The sequence below is a fragment of the Vicugna pacos genome, chromosome 15 (genome assembly GCF_048564905.1).
Source record: "Vicugna pacos chromosome 15, VicPac4, whole genome shotgun sequence".
Lineage (NCBI taxonomy): Eukaryota > Metazoa > Chordata > Mammalia > Artiodactyla > Camelidae > Vicugna > Vicugna pacos.
Genome location: NC_133001.1, coordinates 12,426,042 through 12,438,075, shown reverse-complemented (window position 1 = coordinate 12,438,075; position 12,034 = coordinate 12,426,042). Strand labels below are relative to the sequence as shown.

At 37.5% G+C, this 12,034-nt stretch overlaps 1 long non-coding RNA gene across 1 annotated transcript in view; it reads left to right on the top strand.

The window, feature by feature from the left end:
• The first annotated feature begins 66 nt into the window (after positions 1–66).
• Positions 67–12,034, top strand: part of LOC140685663 (uncharacterized) — a 319,416-nt gene continuing 307,448 nt past the window's right edge. Inside the window, exon 1 of the long non-coding RNA XR_012058927.1 lies at positions 67–180. This is a non-coding gene — a long non-coding RNA (uncharacterized lncRNA). The remainder of the gene's footprint in view (positions 181–12,034) is intronic.

Genomic DNA, 12,034 nt, shown 5'->3' with positions numbered 1-12,034 from the left:
GAGAATAGGGATGAGTCTTGCGAGAATAGGGGTGAGTCTCGCGAGAACAGGGGCAAATCTCGCAAGAGTTGGGGAAAGCCTTGAGAGAAAATCGAGGGCTCTTCTCCCGAGTGTAAATGGGCCACCGCTGGCGAGAAGGGGTCCGTCTCTGGAGTTCCGGAGCAGTGAGTCATGAGTGCGGTAAGGGAGAATGTGGCGAGGGATGGAGTTCTTCGCTCGTGTGTGAAAAATAGTTTCCCCTTGAGAGAGAGAGAGGCCTGTGCTCTCCCGAGCAGTGGGCTTAGTCGCCTGAGAAAACGGGGAAATCTCTGGAAAGTTGGGTAACCCCTTGTGAGAGAATAAAGGGATATTCTCATGAGGGTGGATGGCTTACTGCTCGGGAAAGATCTTCCTGCTGTGTCACTAAGTTGACATCTGGGAAAATTGGGTGTCAGAGACTTCAAGGCGCTCCTTAAAAGTCAGGCGACTAGTGAAAGGCGGCCCCAGAGCTGGAATTCCCTCCTCAGCCTAGTGCGTTTTACATCATTCGGAGCACCAGGGGACAACCCAGTTACTAGGAATCGTATGAAAAAGTGAATGTTATTACGAACATGAATTTTTATTTCAGCATTGTTTACGATGATAAATTCCTAGCAGCAACTTAAATGTCCACCAAAGGGGAAATACGATATATTTGTAAAATTAAAAACAATGATGTGGGTCCAAAAGTGACAGGAAGCTTTATATATATGCTCACCAAGCTGCAGGTTACCTAAGAAAGCTAACATTAGAGACTATGGCCCTAATTTTTTGGGTGTGCAGCTGTGCGTGCGCGCGCATGCGTATGTTTATATGCCAGGTTAAATTTCTTTTAAGAATACTGAAGAAGCCGTAGACAGCAGTTGCCTTGGGGGAAAGAAATTGGGGATCAGATCACTACTTTTTTTCACTGATTGATTTAAAAAACTGTCATATATACTATATTTTGACATTAAAATATGACTTTCCTTTCCTGTTCTGTGCATTTCAAAAATATATATATATATATGTATGTATGACTTAAAAGACCCATCTCCTGCTTTCCAAACTTGGGTATCAGCCCAGGCTCTGTTATCTCTTAGCACTGTGATCTTAGGCAAGGACCTTCATTTCTCTGAGCCTCAGTTTCATCCTCTGTGAAATGAAGATGATGGGGTTCTCGTACAAATTGTTCGTGCACATTAACTGAAGAAAAAGTTCTGTGAAAGTGCTTTCGCAGCTCTCAAAGTCCATCCAGTTGCTAGTAATTACTACGTTACAGTATTTTTGTTGATGAAAATTTCCCTTTGCTCCTTCCCCTCCCGCCCCCCACCTCCTAGGCCACAGGGTCAGGGAGGATGCCTTTGGCATTGAACTGTAAATAATCTCCTTAGTGTTTCTGGCCAGCCGGAAGCACTGACTGGGAAGGGAGACTGAGGAGTTCAGGCATCAGGGAAGGTCTGAATCGGAGTCTGTCAGTCTTTTTTCACAACTTGGTGAGCATTTTAATTATGGCAGCTGGACTTGATTTTCCTGTATCCTAGCGCAGTTGCGGAATTGGGATTCAAAAATCCTCTCTTGATCTTCACCTGTCTAGAAAGGATGGAAACGTCTAACTCCACTTCATTTATTTGTTCAACCAGTAGTTATTGAGCACAGACTGTGCTAGGCACTGGGCTGAGTGATCAGGACAGTTCTCCTGACCCCTGGAGTTTACAGTAGAGCAGACTCAACAGATACTTATTAACTGACTATTGTGCACAGTAATCAGCATTTATTTTAAACAAAGGATAAACAGAACACTTACATCCATCCGATAACTCCTATGACTGCAGTTACAATAATATTCACGAATGTATTTCTAGCTCTTCATTGCTAATATAAAAACAGAGCACCCACCTGCCTAGAGTTTGTATATACCTATTCACTCATCCTGGCCATATTTTCCAAAAGGCATCAGTGGTCGGGGGCAGTAAGAGCCAGACGTGTGGGGGTTTTCCAAGGGTTTCATGATGTCCTCTAATTTGGGTCTGTAAGTTTGATCCTTAGAGGGCTATGAAAGTTAATAGGAGAAGCAGAACAAGTAGAGATCCCTTGGAGACAAGAAAGACATCTTTTTAGAACTCAGCATTATTGATGAGAACTCGGGGGGAACAACAGATCATGAACCAGCTTGAGATCTTCTTTCATGAAAAGATCATGATTCATATGGAGCAACTTCCTTCCCTCGCAGACCCTCCCTGCTCCCCCTCGCCCACAAACTTCCCTCCCCATAACAGAACCTCACATTAGAGAGCTTGAATTCAAATAATTCAGGTCCGGAAAAAAAGAAACCTCTTGTTAGAACACAGACATCATTGACAATTAGCCAGGATTCCAAGGAGGAAAAAAGGGAGGCCCAGGCAAGGTAAACGCATTTGTGTTTATACAGCGTGTGATGTGTTTTGAAGTTTTCCCCAAGGAGAAAGGCCCTCTCTCCTACTTCAAAAGCCATTTTCATGGTTTTGAAATTACTAGAAATTATGGGCTAACCCCCGTTCACACGTAATTTATTTCACCCAGTATCTCATGTTTTGTGATAACATGCAAATACCATATGTTGCGCTTTCTCTTTATGGATGGAGGAGAAGGGGAGGGAGAACTGGCAGAATTATCACTAGGCACTGCAGAACTGTCCACTGAAATCCACATTTACCATGGTGACGTTTACTGATTATGGCAGAGCTGATCAAGTGCAGATTTTCCTGCTGCTGAGGCTAAATTGCAAGCTGCTCATAATGCCATCAGATGCTGCGCGGTTTTCAGCCAATGAGAACGTCAGGAACGCTTCGCCCCTTCAGTGTTAACCATGGCGGCAGAGCCCCAGGCCACCATTGGTCCAGGCTCTACTGTGTTTGAACTGGAGTGACCTCACACCGCACTTTCTTGGAATAAATGTATCTCTCATTATCTCATGGGTCCCAAACACTTAAACCGGAAATCCTAATGTATTCCTAGGGACTTCATTTTTATTTTCCCTAACAGGTATTTATTTTCTTAAATGAAACAGTCAATATTTAGGAGTATATATTATTCATAAGACTGAGAGAGAGAAAAAAACAAATTATTTTTTTTTTATTCTGTTTCATCGGAGGCAAAATGTTTTATGCCAGGCCAAGGGAGACAGAAACACAAAGCCATCATTCAGCTCCTAGCTGCTTCAATCATTTCTCTGCCAACAACGGTGAAAAGATGTGATTTTACAGGCAAACAGGAAGAAAAGGCTTGAACACACCTTGGGAGCGTGTTTAAGAAGTTGATTTATGTTTCACGCAGAGTGTTACACCTGCAGTTCAAGCAAAACTCAACTTGGCTGCCCCAAAGAGTCTGGTTTATTAGGTATCAAGGAGTCGCAAGAAGCGGTGTAATTAAAACCGTAATTAACTGGAAAAGGAAAGTGCCACCTGAGTTTTGAGAGGCTGTCAATTTTATTTCCATTACGGCCCTCCTGGTTCTCCTCTCGGACTCCTTCCCTTTTGCTCGATAAGAAAACAATGATTGCACACACTCTGCATACATACATGTTTTTCATGTGTGAAAACATGTCTGAATGGTTGTTTCTTATGGAAAAGGCCACACGAGTTGTATTTCAGGTTATGTTTCAGGTTTTCTAGATCAATGTCTTCGTGGGAGAAACACTCTCGAAGTGCACTGGGCAGTAGTGTAGCTTCCAGTCGCATGTGGCTGATGAGCACTAGAACTAGGGCTAGTCTGAATTCAGATGCGCTGTAAGCGTACAGAACACATCAGATTTTAAAGATGTCAGTACAAAAAAAAAGTAAAATATCTCAGTGATACTTGGAATATTAATTACTTGTTGAGTAATATTATTTGGGGTATACTGAGTTGTATCAGAATATATTATTGTTTAATTTCACCTGTTGCTTTTTACTTTTTTGAGGGTGGCTACTAGGAAATTGAGAATGACATCCGTGGCTCACACGATGTTTATATTGGGCAGTTCTGGAGGTTGGGTTCCTGCATTTCCCACTGAACTATGCAAGGATTCACTGGAAATAACTTTTTCGTGTCCTTTCTGCTGTTCCTGGGGCTGTGAGGGCCGGCTGGCCTGGTGAAATCAGAGCTCTTGGTGGCAGTGCGCGTGCGTGCTGGAACACGTTATTAAGGCACATGTTTGTGATTGCCGGATTGTTCAACTCAATTTCTCAATAAAAGGCTCAAAGGGAGATGTCTGAGCAGCACAAATGGAACTTCAAGGGTCCTTTCTTCTCTAACTGCCCCTTGGCCAACAGAGGTTCAAACGCAACATGAAATACGTTAGCACCAGAACAAGGAGTGCTAGAAACTTCAAATGAAGGTACTGAAAGCCGGCTCAAAACCAACACGTGTGCCTTAATTTGTGAATTAAAGTGCTGATCAAACCATCTTTTGAAAAAGGTCAATCCATTTACATTAGACTCTGTAAACATCCGTCTCATGTTATTATGCCATCTTTCTGAATCACATCCTTTGAGGTAATAAAGAGGATTTGTAATAAAGACAATTATGTAACAGTTTTGAAGGTGTCTAGGGAAGGAGGCTTTTAGCCACTTTATATCAGAAATAGGCAAAAGTTTTAAATATCTCAGTCGTCTTCTTTTCCTTTTCAACCACTTTTAGGGTTGGGGAGCGGGTAGTCAAGATAGACAATTTGGACGCCTTCAAAAAGAAGTGCAGCATCTTATTTCCCTGTTAACAACAGAGTGGTGACAAACCTATTGATGAAAACTGCCCAAGGAAGTTAACAGACTGAAACCACCTTTCTTTGGGCAGAGGGAGAAAAAAATCAGGTCTCTTCCTAGTCTAACTCGACCTCCACTGCAGTGCACATTTTAGCTGCATCTGTTACAAAGTAAGGGTCTCTGGAATCTTCCAGTGCAGAACAGAAATATGTCGGTGCGTAATTTTGGAAGTGAGCCTGAAGTACCCTGAGCAGATGACACACGGGGCTTAGGTCCTGATTCAGCTACAAGTCAGCAGGGCACCCCAGGACCATCTGCGTTCTATAAATTACAGTAACTCCGGCACATGCGGCTTGTAAATCACCAGCGAACAGGCTTCACCTTGTGACACACGACATGAACCCTGTTGTATATTCCAATAAACTCCCATAAACCATCTGATATAAACTCTGGATTATGTTTCTTTAGGGGTTGGAATACGGAGATTTTCTTTGCTGCTCTGATTCCCCTTCTACATGCGAGCTGAATACACAGCGGTGTTCTCTTCTTTTTCCCATGCACTAGGCATTTTGCTATTTTTCAAGTCCAGAATTTTACTTAGTGGCTGACATGTGCAATTTGGTGAACTTTAAGGAGCCAATCTTTTTTTTTCTTTCGCCTTCTTTAATAAGCTTGTTTCTTTCAACACAACCGTGAATGTCAAAGTCTTGTGATTACTACACAAGGAAAATACGATTTATAAACAGCAAATTAATGACCAAATTGTCAGTAACCTACTTCACTGAATATAAATAAGCTTGCATCATAAAGGGTCGTTTCGTTAATATGGCTTTGCTGGGTTTCTGGCAGCCTACAGGGCTGCCTTCTACAATAGGTTTCTTGTGTGTCAGAGCATGAGGAGGAAGAAAAACTGGAGTGGTGATAGCATTCAGTTCATTATAGCTCGTCCATAAATGGTTCCAAGCAACTGTATTTGGTTGGAGCGCACTGTTATCCAAGTCATAATAGAGTTCTTCTATCTTTAGGGTAATCTGTTCTGAGGACTCACTTCTTAAGGCTTGTGACTTGCTGGCCCACAGGTCAAAGAAAGTGACAGAGAAATAACCCAAACATGAATGTTTCCCAAGACATCAAGCTTTGCTTCTATGAGGAAAGATGGTAAAATTTTTCCTTCTCTCTCCTTATTGTATTTTTAAAACAGTAACAACAACAAATGAAAATCTAAATTTTCATTTTTCATGGTGAAAGTACTTTTTCTCTTAAGAAATTCTTGTAGTTTACTGTCCTTGCTGCAATATTACTCATGTAACTTTTTATAGGTATATAGGTGTAAAAAAGGATAGATCATTAACTGTTTTCTGTAGAATTTCAACTGAAGGTTAAATTATGTAAACTGAATGTAAACTATGTAAAACCGAATGTAAACTGAATGTAAAATTAGTAAACTAAACGTAAAATAATTCAGAAAATTCAATAGCTTCTTAAGGAGGTAGAGGGTAAGATAATTTGGACTTAATTTTATTGGTCTGATGTGTCCTACTCAAATTTATCTGAAAGTCATGTTAAATTTCCTTGGTCATTGTCTGAAAGTGTGTTAACTGTTATTTTCTATAGTAACCCCAAAGCCTACATAAAAAAACACAGTTCTCAGCAATATATGCCTCCCTCAAGAAATAAGTCTCAGATTAAAAAAACTAACTTTACACCTCAGGGAACTAGGATGTTTTGAATCTGACATCAAAAGCAAAAGCAAAAAGCAAAAATAAACAAGTAGGACTACCTCATACTGAAAAGCTTCTGCACAACAAAGGAAACCATGAATAGAATGAAAAGGCAAGCTACTGAATGGGAAAAAATATTTACAAATCCTGTATCTGGTAAGGGGCTAACCTCCAAGATGCATAAAGAATTCATCCAACTTAATAGCCAAAAAAAAGAGACAATCTAATAAAAAATGGGCAGAAGATCTGAATAGACATTTTTCCAAAGAAGACACATAGATAGGACACATATCACAACATAGACACAACAGGTGCCTAGAACGATACTCTGCATCGTTAATCATCAGCATGATGCAAATCAAAACCACAATGAGATATCATCCAGCACTTGTTAAAAAGGTTATTATCAAAAAGACTAGAAATAAAAAGTGTTGAGGAGAATGTGGAAAAAAGGGAACTCTTGTGCATTCTTGGTGGGGATGTAAATTTGTGTAGTCACTGTGGAAAACAGTATGGAAGTTCCTCAAAAAATAAAAAATAGACCTACCATAAGATCCAGCAAGTCCACTTCTGAGTATTTATCCAAATAAAATGCAAGCATTAATTAAAAAAAAATACACCCTGTGTTCACTGCAGCATTATTTATATAGCCAAGACAGCTAAGTATCCATCAGTGGATAAATGAAGAAATTGTGGCATATATATATATATATGTATAATTCAGCCATAGAAATGAATGAAATCTTGCCATTTGTAATTACATGGATGGACCTCAAGAGCATTATGCTAAGTGAAATAAGTCAGACAGGGAAAGAAATACACCATATGCTATCTATCTCATACGTGAAATACAAAAAATATATATGCTAAAAATAAAAAGAAACAACAACCAAGCTTGTAGATACAAAGAACAGATTGGTGGTTGCCAGAGGCGAGGGTGGGGTAGTGGGGGTGAGAGGAATGGGTAAATTATTTATGTTGTTTTCTAGTTTAAGTAAATTGAACAATCTGAAAAAGAGAAAACACAGTGACATTTTTGTGATTGATTCAAGATTTATAGAAGGTTCAAATGCTCAACAGATAAAATTCTTCAAGATTGGGGGGATTCCTTGAGATACAAACATACCAAAATGTACGTGAAGTTTAAATGTTCAGGTTCTGCTGAGAAAATGTCCTTATAACTGAATGTAATTGACTTGTGGAAAAGAGGTAAAATTAAATTTTGCTAAGATACACAGCAGCACTACTGTGAATTCAAAAACACAACTTCCAGGAACTTCTAAATACATAGTACCATTCTTTAATTAATTCAGTTTATCCTGTAATTTTAGGGATTTATTGATACTGGCAGAAACATTTGCAAATAACTTAGAAAATTTCATGACATATTATGTATCTCAAAGGATTTCATTCAGTTTTTTTTTTCTGTTTCAACTGCAATCAATAATTTCTTTCAAAACCCTTAATATGCTAAGAGAGAGTATAGTTAAGATTCTTGGATATTCTCAAAAGAAGGGTTTAAGAAAACAAATATGAACAAAGATGAACTTTGTAGCATTAATGTTATTTTCTTTCATTCACATAATTTTTGAACAAGTTCTGCCTCTGTTTTCTATTACACCTAAATAGTTCTCATTTTTATTCAACATCAAGTGATATTAATGTGGGTGCATCAAATCAGAGTTTGGGTTCTTTGAACTTATCAAACTATTTTTTCCCAAATATTTGGGGTTTGATAAAACCCCAAATGCATGCTAGAAGCACTTTTTCCATTAATTATTAAACCCATGTGCATTTTGAGGAAAATTTGATCCATATGGGTTCTGGTTCATTTATGCTTTGCTCATCAAAATACTTTTTCTTCAAGTCCATGTCCAAGAAATCTTTTGAGCCCCGTTAAGTTTTTTGAGCTTTGCCAAGAACAAACAAAGTTGAACACCAAAAGATTCAAGTTGGTTTGTAACCCTATACCTACAAAGCATTAGTGGGCTCTAAACTTGGATTAAACACATGCTCTCCTCCCTAATAGGTAGTTGGATGTACCTCCAGAGGGAAGCTTGAGGCCTGGTACTGAAAGCAAAAGTCAGACATATGTCAACAAAGGCACCAGATAATCCCCAAGTGCATCACAATTATTAAAAGATTACTTTTATTGTATTTTTTGAGTACATATATGCAGAGATGTTCCATAGATTTTGAGCTGGGAAGTTAAGAGGCACTCCAAGTAGCAAATCAACAAATGTATTATTATCTAAAATGTGAAATTCTAGTATTTGGATCACAGTTTCTAAATATTGGGATTTGGTTCAAAATAAATAACTGTGGGAAACATGAAATAGCATTTGAGAGGGAAAAATGGGAGTGTTACCAATGACTTTTTTCTTAATTTTTCCCTTTTCAAGTGTCTAATTAAGAGGTAAGTTTGTTGTTGCGAGTTTTTTGTGTCTTTTGCCTTTTGTCTTTTTCTCCCCCTGGAACCAACAGACCTAGTCAAACTAAGGTCATATATATAGATAGATTAGATTTTAAAGCCCAGTCTTTGATTAGATTGGATTGTTAGTCCCCCAAATTCCAGAGGAACATACAGTCAAAATACGATTATAAATAGAATAAGCAACTTTTTTGGAGAGGTCAGAGAAAATAAAATCTTCTAAGGTTGCCGTGACTGGGGTTATGTTAAGAAAAAAGTCCTCATCTTTTCTTTTTCTTTTAGAGATTCCCTACTGAAATATGTGTAGATAATGTGATGTGATCTCTGGGATTTACTTCAAAATTCAATGGGTGGGGCATGGGGTGGATATAGCTCAGTGGTAGAGTGTGTGCTTAGCATGCACAAGGTCCTAGGTTCAATCCCCAGTACCTCTTCTAAAAATCAATCAATCGGTCACCCCCCTGGAAAAAGGAGAAAACAAACAAAAAAAGGGGAAATTATTAACTTTTTTCCATTCAGGTTCTTACTTAAATTGAGATATAATTCATTTACCACAAAATTCACCTTTTGAAGTGTACAGTTCAGTGTTTTTGGGGGGCATATTCACAAAGTTGTGTAACCATTATCACTCTATAATTCCAGAATGTTTTCATCACCCCAAAAAGATCTCTCTAACCATTAGCAGCTGCACTCATTCCCCCTCTACCAAGTTTCTGGAAACCACTAACTAGCCTTCTTGTCTCTGTGAGTTGCTTATTCTAGACATTTCAAATAAATGGAATTACACAATGGGTGGTCTTTTATATCCAGCTACTTTGATTTAGCAGAATTTTCAAGATTCATCCATGTTGTAGCATAGATCAGTATCTCATTCATTTTTATGGCTAAATTATATTCCACTGTATGTATATACAATATTTTCTTTATTCATTCGTTGTTTCTATTTTTTGGCTATGATAAAAAAATGCTGCTATGAACATTTAGGAACAAGCTTTGTGTGGACTTATTTTAATTTTCTTGGATATATGGCTGGGAGTGGAATTGCTGAGTCACATGGTAACATTATGCTCAACTTTTTGCAGAAGTGACAAACTTTTCTAAAGTGGCAGTAGCATTTTATATTCTGCCAGCCGTGTGGGAGGGCACCAGTTTTCCACATCCTTGCTAATATTTGTTATTTTCTGGGTTTTTAAATTTTTTATTATTGTTGTCCAAGTAAATGACAGTTGTTATCTTGTGATTTTGATTTGCAGTCCCCTGATGGCTGGTGATGTTGAAATTCTTCTCATTTGCTTTTTGGCCATCTGCATATCATCTTTGAAAAATTGTCTGTTCAAATCCTTTGCCCATTTTAATTGGGTTCTTTGTATTTTTATTGTTGAGTTGTAAATGTTCTCTATATATTCTGGACACTAGTCTTTTATAATATATATTATTTGCAAATATTTTCTCTCATTCTTTGGATTTTTTTCATTTTCTTGATCGTGCCCTTTGAGGCACAGAAGTTTAAATTCTAGTTTATCTATTATCTTTGTGTTGTTGTTCTTTGTGTTTTTGGTGTCATATCTAGGAAACTTTTGCCTAATCCACGGTCATAAAGATTTACACCTTTTTTTTTCCCCATCTAAGAGCTATATAGCTTTAGCTGTTATATTTCGGGTTTTGGTCTATTTTGGTGTATATGGTGTGAAGTAGGTGTCCATCTTCATTCTTTTCATATGGATATCCAGTTGTCCCAGAACCATTTATTGAAAAGACTATTTTCCCCCCTTTAAATTGTCTTGGCAACAATCAATTGACCATAAATGTATAGGTTTATTTCTAGACACTCAGTTCTATTTCATTGATCTGTATGTCTAACTTTATTCCAGTATCACACAACTTGATTATTGTAGCATTATAGGAAGTTTTGAAATTGGGAAGAAATCCTTTTTAAAGATTGTTTTGCTTATTCTGATTGCCTTGTATTTCTGTATGCACTTTGGGTTCAGCTTGTCCATTTCTCTAAAAAAAAAAAGTAACTGGGATTTGATAAATATTGTTGGAATCTCTAGATGAATTTGGAGAGCATTGCCATCTAGTCTTCCAATCCATGAACACAGGATGTCTTTCCATTTATTTAGGTCTTGTTTAATTTCCTTTGTCATGTTTGTAGTTTTCAGTGTAAGTATTGCATTTTTCTTATTAAATTTATCCCTAAGTATTTTTTTAATGTTATTTCAAGTGGAATTGTTTTCTTAATTCCATTTTCAGATTGTTCATTGTTAGTGTATAGATACACACCTTATTTTTTTTTTATATGTTGATCTTGTACCATGCAATATTACTGAACTTGTTTATTGTCCTAGTAGTTATTTTATGGATTCCTTAGGATTTTTGATAAACAGGATCATGTTATTTGTAAATATAGTTTTCTTTCTTTCTTTCCAAACTGGATTGATTGATTGATTGCTTTCTTTCTCTCTCTCTTTCTCTTTCTCTGTTTCTCTTTCTGTTTCTCTTCCTTCCTCCCTCCCTTCCTTCCTTCTTTGCCTAATTGACCTGGCTTGACTCTCTAGTACAATGATAAATAGAAATGGTGAGAGTGGACATTCTTGTCTTGTTCGTGATCATAGAGGGTAATATTTCTGTCTTTTACAATTAAATATGATTATTAGCTGTAGGTTTTTTGTAGAGTTCTTTTATCAGTTTGAGAAAGTTCCTTTCTATTCTTAGTTTGTTGAGTGTTTTAATCATAAGAGCATGTTGGATTTTTGTCAAGTGCTTTTGATACATTAATTGAGTTGATTATGTGGTTTTTGTCCTTTATTTAGTACTGTAGCATATTACATTGATTGATATTCATATGTTGAACCATTCTTGTATTCTTGGAATAAATCGCATTTGGTCATGCTGTATAATCCTTTCTACATGTTGATGGCTTTGGTTTGTTTGCATTGTGTTGAGGATTTTTGTGCATATATTTATAAGGTATATTGGTATTTAGTTTTCCTTTATTGGGGTGTCTGCCTGGTTTTGATATCAGAAGAACACAAGCCTGATAGAATGAGGTAAGCAGTGTTACCTCCTCTTCTGTTTTTTGAAATGTTTGTGAAGGACTGGTTAAGTTCTTTTTTAGGCAGATCAGTTTAAAAGAAGTGGAGGATAGTGTGGACAATGTGGTT